We start from the raw sequence: 10,826 nt of genomic DNA, 5'->3' as shown, positions 1-10,826 counted from the left end.
TATGTGGTAGATGAGGAAGAAGATCTGGTTGGGACTTCCTGCCTTTCTCATGCAATAGAGAGGACTCTGCCAGGGGAGAGGATTTCTCTGGCCTATATCCTTGACGCCAAGCTTTCAGGAGCCCCTGGTGAGGTCCGTGGAAAAAAGCCTAGAGATATAAGTGAATTTCCCTTGTCTGTGACTCTCATCTATTCTCTGTACTCATGCTTGCCTCTAGAATTTTTTTTTTTAACAATTTTAGCTGAATTATTCTTACTTGCTTATACAGCATCTGACATCTGTCCCAAGTAAACAAGGGTTTGTATCCCCTATTTTTTTGGTGGAGTCTGTCTTTCCTTAGATTTTGGGTTAATTGGTTTCCCTGATACTTCTGTGCTGTGATGGACTCAAGAGAAGTTGTGAATTTGGTTATCTAGCTTTTTAAAAATTATAGCAATGGAGTTCCCATCGTGGTGCAGTGGAAATGAATCTGACTAGGAACCATGAGGTTGTGGGTTCGATCCCTGGCCTCCCTCAGTGGGTAGAGGATCTGGCGTTGCCGTGAGCTGTGGTGTGGGTCACAGACACGACTTGGATCTGGCATTGCTGTGGCTGTGGCATAGGCGGGCAGCTGTAACTCTGATTCAACCCCTAGCCTGGGAACCTCCATGAGCCATGGGTGTGGCCCTGGAAAGGCAAAAGCCAAAAAAAAAAAAAGTATGGGAATGAAGGTCTTTCCAGCTTTCTATTTTAATCTCATCTTTCAAAAAGTTTTCCTCCTTGAATTAATCTGCATAATTTCTTTTTACTTGTAAACAAAAAAATAACAGAACAAATAGTCTAAATACATTTTTCCAGGTGATAAAAAGAACAAACAAATATTTAAGAGCTACTAAAAATTTATAAACAACATGAAAGAGGTGGGTTGGCATTTCCAGCAGAGACCAGCTTATGATATGGCAAACATGGACTATACAAGCAAGACCAATAAAAAGAGAATCTTGGATAAATGATTCCAGACTACTCTATTAACTTCACTTCCTATATATTCTCAGTGTTTTTTTAAGTATTGACTGCCAAACACTTCTCTAGCAGATTCAGGATCGGTAAAGAATTGCAATTTGGAGCCTGCAACTCTGGCAAGCCCAGTGCAAGCAGGAGAGCCCCATTCAGTTCTCCTGATTTTACTTTTTTTCTTTTTTTGGGAGGGGGTGCACCCATGGCATTTGGAGATTCCCAGACTAGCGGTATAATTGGAGCTGTACCTGCTGGCCTACACTACAGCTACAACAATGCAGCATCCGAGCTGCATCTGCGACCTATACCACGGCTCATGGCAATGAGGGATCCTTAACCCACTGAGCAAGGTCAGGGATCGAACCTGTGTCCTCATGGATGCTAGTCAGATTCATTAACTGCTGAGCCATGACGGGAACTTCTCTCCTGACTCTACTTAATTGAGGTGTATGTTTATTTATTTTTGCATCAGTAATAGGAGAATAACAATGGACCCTCTGTGTAAACTTCATGCTTTTTTAGCATGTACTTTTATCCTAAGTAAAACTGTATAACTTTTTCATTTCATCAAGTAAGTTTACAAATAATGCTTTCTATTGTCTTAAAACTTTTTTTATGTTGAAGAGTGCTGTAATTAAAAAAAGTTTTACCAATTTATGCAATTATTCAAAAATACTCATTGATGAGTTCCCTTATGGCTCACAGAGTAAGGGTCTGGTGTTGTCACTGCTATGGCTCTGGTTACAGCTGCAGTGTGGGTTCCCTTCCGCATGCCGTGGGTGTGGCCAAAAAAACACTTATTGCGTACCTGCTACTTGCCAGGCACCCTGTTAGATGTTGTGGATCCAGTACAGTAGGGGTTGTTAAAAAGAAAACCACACCCACTCTTTAGAAATAGGTTATATCATGATGAGGAGTGAGATATATCCAAAGGTCAAATAAGCTACGTGTAAAAATGATGTCTGCTGTGAGTATATTATTACATAAATAAAAACCAGAAGTCGTGAAAAAAAAGAAGGAGAAAACCACAGGTCCAAAAAAAAAAAGAAAACCACACGTCCAATTAAATATGCTAATTAATGTCCAGGATACCTAATCCAGACTCAATATCTGACTTAATTGCAGTTTTTTGCCTTCCCCAGAAATGTATCTGAATCAACCATTTTGGAATTTTCTGGTCAGCACCAATGAGGTCATCTGTCAGGTAGGCCCTCTCTATCCCTTGATGGATAAGAGGCAGTCTGCTTGAAAAATCCCCTCAAAAGATGGCCTGGCCTAAAATCATCCTTTCGTCTCCTTTACTAGTAGCTCCTTTGCTGCTGCATCCTTCTTCTTATCAAAACCTTACATTTTGTACTATTCCTCTGAGATCGCTTCTAGTTGCTGAATGGGATGCTGCCCAGTCCATGACTCATTGAATAAAGCCAGTTGGATCTTCAAATGTACTCAGTTGATCTTTTAAAAAAACAAACTATACATCTAACATCCAAGGCAACCTCTGAAGTTAAGATTTTGAATAGGGAGTTCCCGTCATGGCGCAGTGGTTAACGAATCCGAGTAGGAACCATGAGGTTGCAGGTTCAGTCCCTGCCCTTGCTCAGTGGGTTAAGGATCCGGCATTGCCGTGAGCTGTGGTGTAGGTTGCAGACGCGGCTCGGATCCTGCGTTGCTGTGGCTCTGGCGTAGGCTGGCAGCTACAGTTCCGATTCGACCCCTAGCCTGGGAACCTCCATATGCCGCGGGAGCGGCCTGAGAAATAGCAAAAAGACAAAAAAAAAAAAAAAAGATTTTGAATGGGCAAACAAAACAGTTAGGGGTCACTGTTTTAGAAAATATTGTTTCATGCAGTTTTGTTTCTGTCTAGAGTTCGTACATATAAAAAATTTCAGGAAAGATTTATAATTTTTTTTTTTTTTTTTGCTTTTTAGGGCCACACCTTTGGCACATGGAGGTTCCCAGGCTAGGGGTAGAATCGGAACTATAGCTGCCGGCCTCCACCACAGCCACAGCAACATGGGATCCGAGCCACATCTGCAACCTACACCACAGCTCACGGCAATGCCGGATCCTTAACCCACTGACCGAGGCCAGGGATTGAACCCGCAACCTCATGGTTCCTAGTCAGATTCATTTTCCCTGCACCATGACGGGAATGCCAAGATTTATAATTCTTGTTTTAAGTGTTTTTCTTCCCAAGTGGACTAAAACTCCTCGAATAAAGTGATTGCCTTGTCAACCACTATATATTCACAAGTGTAACAAGAATCTTGGATCCAGACAGGAACTAAGTAAGTGTTTGGTGAGTGAATAGATGTCAGAGCACATCAAACAGAGGAGGTTTTTCTTTATATGTTTCCATGTTCCTGTGGTGTCTGCGTGGCTATTGGTTTTTCCCAAGGATAGTGGATTGGTGGTAGTTTATATCTTTCTGTGGGAAATCATAGGGAATTATGAAAAAGCTAATAAAGCAACTCATGAGAAGTTAAAGATGTGAATGAGGTGGGGATGAGAAAGAGAAAGAATATTTGGGAAATACTAAAAAAGACAAGAGAGGGACAGAGTGACTGAGAAGAGCAGGGCCCTGAGAACATGTGGTAGGGTGCTCCATTGTCATTTGGTTTCATGCTTTTATTGCATGAACGAGATGAAAAGTCCTTAAAAGTAAACTGATTTGTCAATGCCGCATAAGACTTGGTCCATAGCCGTTAAACTGGGGGAAGCTGAACAGAATGGAGGCTGGTGACAAGGAGAGAAGCTGGCAGCCAGTGAGGAGAGTCAGAACTAGAGGGGAAATGAGCATCTGAATAGAGGATCCAGGGTTTAGGGAAGGAGCAGATGTTCTCCCCCAGACAGTGACAAAAGGGAAAGCTTGTCTATTGGTAGGAGATGGAATCCAAAATAGAGTTATTGTAGGGTAGGTTTGTTTAGAACAGAAATCAAAGACCAAATTTTCTGAGAGAAAGAACATTTGCAAACAAAATGCTGTTTCTGCAACTTCCATTGTTCCTGGTTTTCCTGCCAGGTGGTGACAATGAAGATGCTAAAGACTATGTTCAAGAAAATGTGTGTGTGTGTATGTGTGTGCACCTATTTATAGGGGGTGGTTTCCCCAAGTTGGAGATCGAGAGTATTATTCTAGATCCATTCCAGTATCCCTGACTCCAGGTCTCTGGGTTGTTCTGAAAGTTGTGTGTAACGCACGGGGCCCTGGGGCAGGCAAATGTCTGCTGAGGTATCTATGGCTTCCCTTTCCTCCAGATTCCGAGTTTCCCTTTTTGGCACCTTTCCTTCTTCGTTTTCTCTCCCTCCCAGTATCCCTACTTACTCTCTCTGTTCTTTTCCCCCAGGCTTCCAGGAGTCTATTTCCTTCAAACTCATTGCGATCTCATTATTTTACAACCATTCCTGCACACAAAATCTGGGCTCAAGCTGGTTGGGAGAGTTTCAGATGCAAGTTTGGGACAGCAGATTTGGCACTTTTGTTTACCTGCGGCCTTGGTCCAAGGGCAACTTTAGCAATGAGGAGTTGATGGAACTGGAAAAGTTATTTCGTTCGTACTTCATTAGACTTGCTCATGTATTTCACAACCATGTCATTCAATGGAAGCTCGAATGTAAGTTCAGCCATCTCTCGATGGGGAGTGAGGATATGGTGGGAGCTGTGTATGTGCCTCACTGACTTTCTTATTTCTCTAAGAAACAGCCTCCACTCACTTTTGAACCTTACCTGTTCTACCACAGAACTGCAATTATGTTCTTTTGGGGAAGGAGTATAATCCAGACCCTGATTCCTCAAATGGTTCAAGACACCTGCTACTTTCAGAAGTGATTGTTTCATTGTCTGTAGGCTTGTGCTTCATTATAGGCCATCAGTGGTCATCTGTGAGCATTTTTCTCCTTGGCCTATGACCAGATTCCCTCAGCTTTTTTTTTGTCTTTTTTTTGTTGTTGTTGTTGCTATTTCTTTTTTTTTTTTTGTCTTTTTGCTATTTCTCAGGCCACTCCCTTGGCATATGGAGGTTCCCAGGCTAGGGGTTGAATCGGAGCTGTAGCCACCGGCCTACGCCAGAGCCACAGCAACGCAGGATCCGAGCCGCGTCTGCAACCTACACCACAGCTCACGGCAACGCCGGATCCTTAACCCACTGAGCAAGGGCAGGGACCGAACCCGCAACCTCATGGTTCCTAGTCGGATTCGTTAACCACTGCGCCACGACGGGAACTCCTCCCTCAGCTTTTTTGCTCTATGATTGACTCCTTAAAGTGTGATTTTATCCCCTGGTCAATCTCTTCAACAATCTCTGTCTATGCACTCAACGTAATCTAGTGCATTCCATTCACTCTAGGTTATTATAACCCCCACTGTTTCACACTAAGTCCTTCCTTATTCTCTTGCCCACACCATTCATATGGCCTTCTTCAAACACTTTAATCTTCATCTCTTCCTGCATCTCCAACTACCACCAATTCCTCTTTCTCTGAAACTCTGGTCAAAACAATCTTGACTTTAGTCTCCTAAATCTTCTAAACTGATTCCTTCTGCTTCAATCACCTTTTCGTTCAACTCATTTCATTTTTTTGCTCCCTCTTTTCTCTAATTTGCAACCCCTCTTCACCAGATCCCTTTGAGATACAGGAGGCAGGAGGCTGTGGGCTGCACCATGGTGAAGTGAGTGTTGCTTATTGAGGATCGGAGTTGCTGAGCTTTCAGAACAATTCATGGTTGCGCTCTCCAAAGGGTGGAACAAGGGCTCAGCCTATCAGCGTACTACTCGATTTGAAGTGAGTCACCTTGGAAATAACACATAGGACACTCAGTGACACCTGCCCATGTTTCCTCTTGGGTCTTCTTGATGTGGGGAAGGCAGATCTCCAGCGACAAGGTCAGCCCTGCACACTCCCTCCCTGAATTTTCTGTTCTAAAATCATACCTTCTCCTCTTTCTAATAAGGATTCAAGAGCGAAAGGGGATAATGGGTCACAGATTCCTAGAGGTGGAAAGGTGTGTCCATCTAAACCAATGTGAATATTTGAAACTTATCTGAATATCTTTTCTGTCATCTGCAATAAGACCAGAGGCCTGGCTGTCTCTTGGCCCCAGTCTTGGTCCTGGCCATCTGATGCTGTTTTGTCACATCTCTGGCTTCTACCCAAAGCCTATTTGGGTGATGTGGATGCAGGGTGAGCAGGAGCAGCAGGGCACTCAGAGAAGTGACATCTTGCCTAATACTGATGGGACGTGGTATCTTCGGATTTCCTTGGATGTGGCAGCTGGAGAGGTGTCTGGCCTGAGTTACATGGTGAAGCATAGCAGCTTAGGAGGTCAGGACATCATCCTTTACTGGGTGAGAAAGAACTGGGGCCCAGCTGGGAATGGGAGTGGGTGGTCTTCAAGCAGAGCAGGAAAGCCAGATGAAAAATGTGGGATTCTAGGGACTCCAGACCCCCAAGGAACAAAAATAAAGATAAGAAATATGGATGTTGAGAATGAGAGCCCTGCAGATGTAGGAAGATGTTGAGGGTTAGATGAAGCATTCATCTTTGAGTCGGGATGAGAGAAGAAATAGGGAGGAAGGAGATTGTTGAGGCAGATACTTGAATAGCAAAGGAAGAGCAGGGGAGTGCAGTAGAGTGGTGTTGGGTTGGAAATGACACCCTTGTGCCCCAATGCACAGGACAGCACAGCTCCGTGGGCTGGATCTTCTTGGCAGTGATTGTGTCCCTGGTGCTCCTGACAGGTCTTGTATTTTGGCATAGGAAGCACTGGTGGGTTCTTTGTGTCCATCTTTCTTGCTTTTTTCTCCACTCCCCACTCGTCTGCCCATCTTTTTTTTTTCTTTCTCTCCTAAGTTCTCCTCCTCCCAGTGCCCTTCCTTCTTATCCCTCAATTCTCACCTGCATCTCAGGTACAGTGACTGTTCTTAGCAGGACACACTGTGACTCTCCAAGTGCTCCTATCCCCTTGGAATGAGATCCCAGCAGCCCAGGAACTCAAGAGCTGTCTACACACAGTACAGTCATTATGTCCTTTCAACTCTCCTTGTTGTTACTGTTTTGTTGTTTTTCTGCTTAATGATCAGTAGTCAATATAAACTAAAGTGTAATTTTTCAGGATTTGTTCTAATCTGGTTTATGGGACTTAAAAATTCTAATTTTAATTCTGAGTAGAATGAAATCCTAGGAACCTTCACATATTCAAATAAAATGGAGCATCAAGCTTTTCAGAAGTCACTTCCTCCAGAGGGTCTTCCCTAATTCACAAGTGGAAGCTGTCTCTGCCTCATCATAATCCCATCACAATGTAATGAAACTTCGCTAAAGTCCCTTCTCACTTCAGACCCTTTATTGCCACTATTTAGTTCTCTTTTACCCTTCTAATTTTAAGCTTCTGGAGAGCACGGACTATGTCTTTCTACTATTTGTATCCCTGTAAATTTGTCTTACCTGCATGTACTATGTTCTCAATAAAAATCTGTTTGGAATTTAAACTTCTTTGATTATTTTCCTTCGTGCTGTCTTTGTAGTAGTTGAGACATTTGATGCTCTTCTGGTTAAATGTCTTCTCACTTGGCCAAGAGACTTCACACTTTCCTGGTTCCTTAGTGATTTCTCTAAGTCCTTGGACAGAAACACAGTTTTGCTTCTGACCATTATTATTCAACTCTATAGAGACCTATTGGAGTGAAAGTATTGCTCAAAATATTCTAAACAAAAAGAGGAAGGCAGAATGAAGGCTCTTGCTATTCAGGGTGGTTCAGGAACAAGGAACAGATTTATCTATCACCATGGAATTTGTCAGAAGTATTGAATTTTGGACCTTACCTTAGACTTACTGGCTTATAATCTGCATTTTAGCAAAATCAGCAGGGAGTTCACAGGGCCATTAACATTTTGTGATGCCTGAGAGGTAGTAATGGGAATGTGTCGCTGAGGAGGACGCATATGGCATATGGAAGTTCCCAGGCTAGGGGTCGAATCAGAGCTGCAGCTGCTGGCCTATGCCACAGCCACAGCAATGTGGGATCCAAGCCACGTCTGTGACCTACACCATAGCTTAACTCACTGGAGCAAGGCCAGGGATCAAACCCACATCCTCCTGAATGCTGGTCAGTTTCATTACCGCTGAGACACAGAGGGAACTAACTCCTAGGAGGCAAGTTATTAATTGCACTGGGAAGAAAATAGAAGCTGAAAGATAAACTTCCTGGGATTTCACAACTGGAAGTAGTTGGGTGTATTGTCAGGCCAGGGAAGTGGGTAGGTGACTGTTGACAAAGCCACTCCACTTGTGAAAACACGTGAAGTGCTGGATATTGTTTGACCCCTCCCACCTCTGTCCCATCTCCTGATTACTTGGTATAAAAGTAACTTGATCAAGTTGAAAGAGATATTTTAAAGTGTAAAGTTATTTTGAATAGTTAGTATTTGATGCTTTTCTATTTCATTAAAGTTTAATTTTGTTCTAAACCATTTAATGGAATGCATAGGATTCTTTTTTTTAAAGGAAATCCAGACATGTGACCAGGTGGCTGTGGTCAACTTTGTAAATGAGGGAAGATTGAACGTGTCATTGCATCATCACATGCATTCGTATTTATGCTTACTATTTCAATTGCTTGATTATGTATTCTTTACTTATTAATTATTTTAATAATTTGTGGTGATGTTAAAAAAATCCTTTTAATATTTATGCAAAAGGAAGTTTAACTGATCAGGTCCACAGCAAGTTGCAAGTTTATAGGGAATTTCTCAGTTTCAGAAAAAATAATTAAAAGATAATTGTGAGTGCAGGGATACTAAATCTAGAAAACACAGGAGAAGGGACTCTTTTCTTAAAAGAGACCTGGCTATAGCTACCTGCAACTGTATGTTTCATCATAGACAAGAGTAAGAGAGAGGAGGAATTTTAGAAGGAATGAAGGAGAAAACAATCGCTATCATGTATTTGGGAAATTAGTACTAGCCATTCTTGCTTTGAAACCCATTGTCATTGTAGTTTTGGGGCTAAAAACATTCATTGGTAAATTTGGTAATTACTGTGGCCTATGTATTTCACACATGATTTATTCATTCTTTGGTCAGTTTTATTTTGTGAATTGTAAATTCATTACATCAATATTTAAAATGAAATTCAGACAAGAACCATCTGCTCTTGTACCTTTGTTTCTAGATTTTAAATAAAATTCACTAAGGATTGGTTTTTGCAGGTTCATTCTGATGTGTGTACGTAGGAGGACACATATCCTTTTTCTAGATGATGAAAGAAAGTTCATGTAGACGTTCATCCGTGTTTCTAAAGTGATACATGTAGGGAAATTTATAACTGAAAAGCATTTACTTGAAAATAAGACAGACTAAAAGCACATGAGCTAAGATTTTAATTTGAGGAAGCTAGAAAAAGAACAGTCAATAATTAATAAAAACTTAAATGTAAAAATTTAATTTAATAGCATTAAAAATTAAAAAACAAAACAAAACAGAAGATTGATAAAAGTGATTTAAAACACTTGAGGATGATCCCTTGAGAAAATTAATAAAAATATAAAAATGTCTCAGAACTAATCAAAAGAATAGAAAATTTAGAAAAGTAGACATATTACAGATATAGTAATATAGAAATTAAAACAAAAGAATGCTATGTATAATTTGTATCAATACATTTGTCATGGATAAAATTTTATTTGAAAATTCTAGAAGGAGAGAATTTGAATATATAATCAATTGTTAAGGAAAATGAACAAGAAGTCAAAGTCCTTATGAGTTGTACAGGTCCTAGATCCAGACCATAGGTACAGCAGAAAATTATATTTCATATACTTTGTTCTGAGATAGATTGGGCCTTGAAACCCTTTACTAAAGTGCTTGCATCTGGACTAATGTCTCCTTAAGCAACAGAATACAAAGAAACTACGAGCCATTAAAAATAACTTTATGCATGCACAGCTGGAGCAATTATGAACAGTGGTATACAAAGAGACCACAAACCAAGTGCCATTTCTGAGGTGCTGGGAGCTAAACAGGGCATGATCCCTGGACACGGCACCAGTAAGGGGGTGGACAGACCACATAACTACCCCTCCTGTGCAAATCATGGACCTGCCCCCATTGTCACCACATTTAAGGACCCAAAGATCACCTCAGAGATGGAGAGCAAGGTAATTTTTTCTTGTTTTCACTCTCTTGTGCTACTGCATCAGCCCCAGGAAAGCCTCGCCTGAATTTCTCATCTGGCCTCTTATCAATTTCTATTGATAGAAGAATCCAGGTATCAGTTCCAGGTAGAGAAAAAGACGGAAAACAGTTCCAACTAATTTTCGGAGGCACTGCTTTCATAACACCAGAGCCAGCAAGAAATTTTCCAGAAAAAACAAAACAAATATTAAAATAGTAGCTATTAGCTAATCTCATTTATGTTTATTTACTCAGAAATCATCCATATAGATTCAAATAAAATCTTGCAAACAGAAACCAGCACCAGGTGAATTGAGATTTACTCAGAGAAGGCAAAGATTGTTTATCATCAAAAAAATCTCTTAGAATCATTTACATAACATGAAAATTTAGCAAAGAATCTAGATACAAAACAAATATTAAAAATCGGCAACCTTTAAAAAAATACAAGTAACAAAATAAAATACCATTTATAACATCAAAATCTATAAAATAGCTAAAATTTTGCTAGAGAATATATGTTTTCTGCAAAGTCTAAAAACTATAAAGATCATGAAAGTATTTCTGATTAATAAGAGTTGTATGGAAGAATCTATTATTATAAGAAATTACAATTCTTTTAAAATTATTCAATAATTTCTGTGAATTCCGCATTGAAA

General features: G+C 40.6%; 1 pseudogene; it reads left to right on the top strand.

Annotated features, from left to right (window-relative positions):
- The first annotated feature begins 3,975 nt into the window (after nucleotides 1–3,975).
- Nucleotides 3,976–6,967, top strand: LOC125129490 (T-cell surface glycoprotein CD1a-like; annotated as a pseudogene).
- Nucleotides 6,968–10,826: the final 3,859 nt, after the last annotated feature.

The sequence above is a fragment of the Phacochoerus africanus genome, chromosome 6, assembly GCF_016906955.1.
Source record: "Phacochoerus africanus isolate WHEZ1 chromosome 6, ROS_Pafr_v1, whole genome shotgun sequence".
Classification (NCBI taxonomy): Eukaryota; Metazoa; Chordata; class Mammalia; order Artiodactyla; family Suidae; genus Phacochoerus; species Phacochoerus africanus.
The sequence above is the reverse complement of the archived record's forward strand: the minus strand, read 5'-3'. Positions and strand labels throughout refer to the sequence as shown.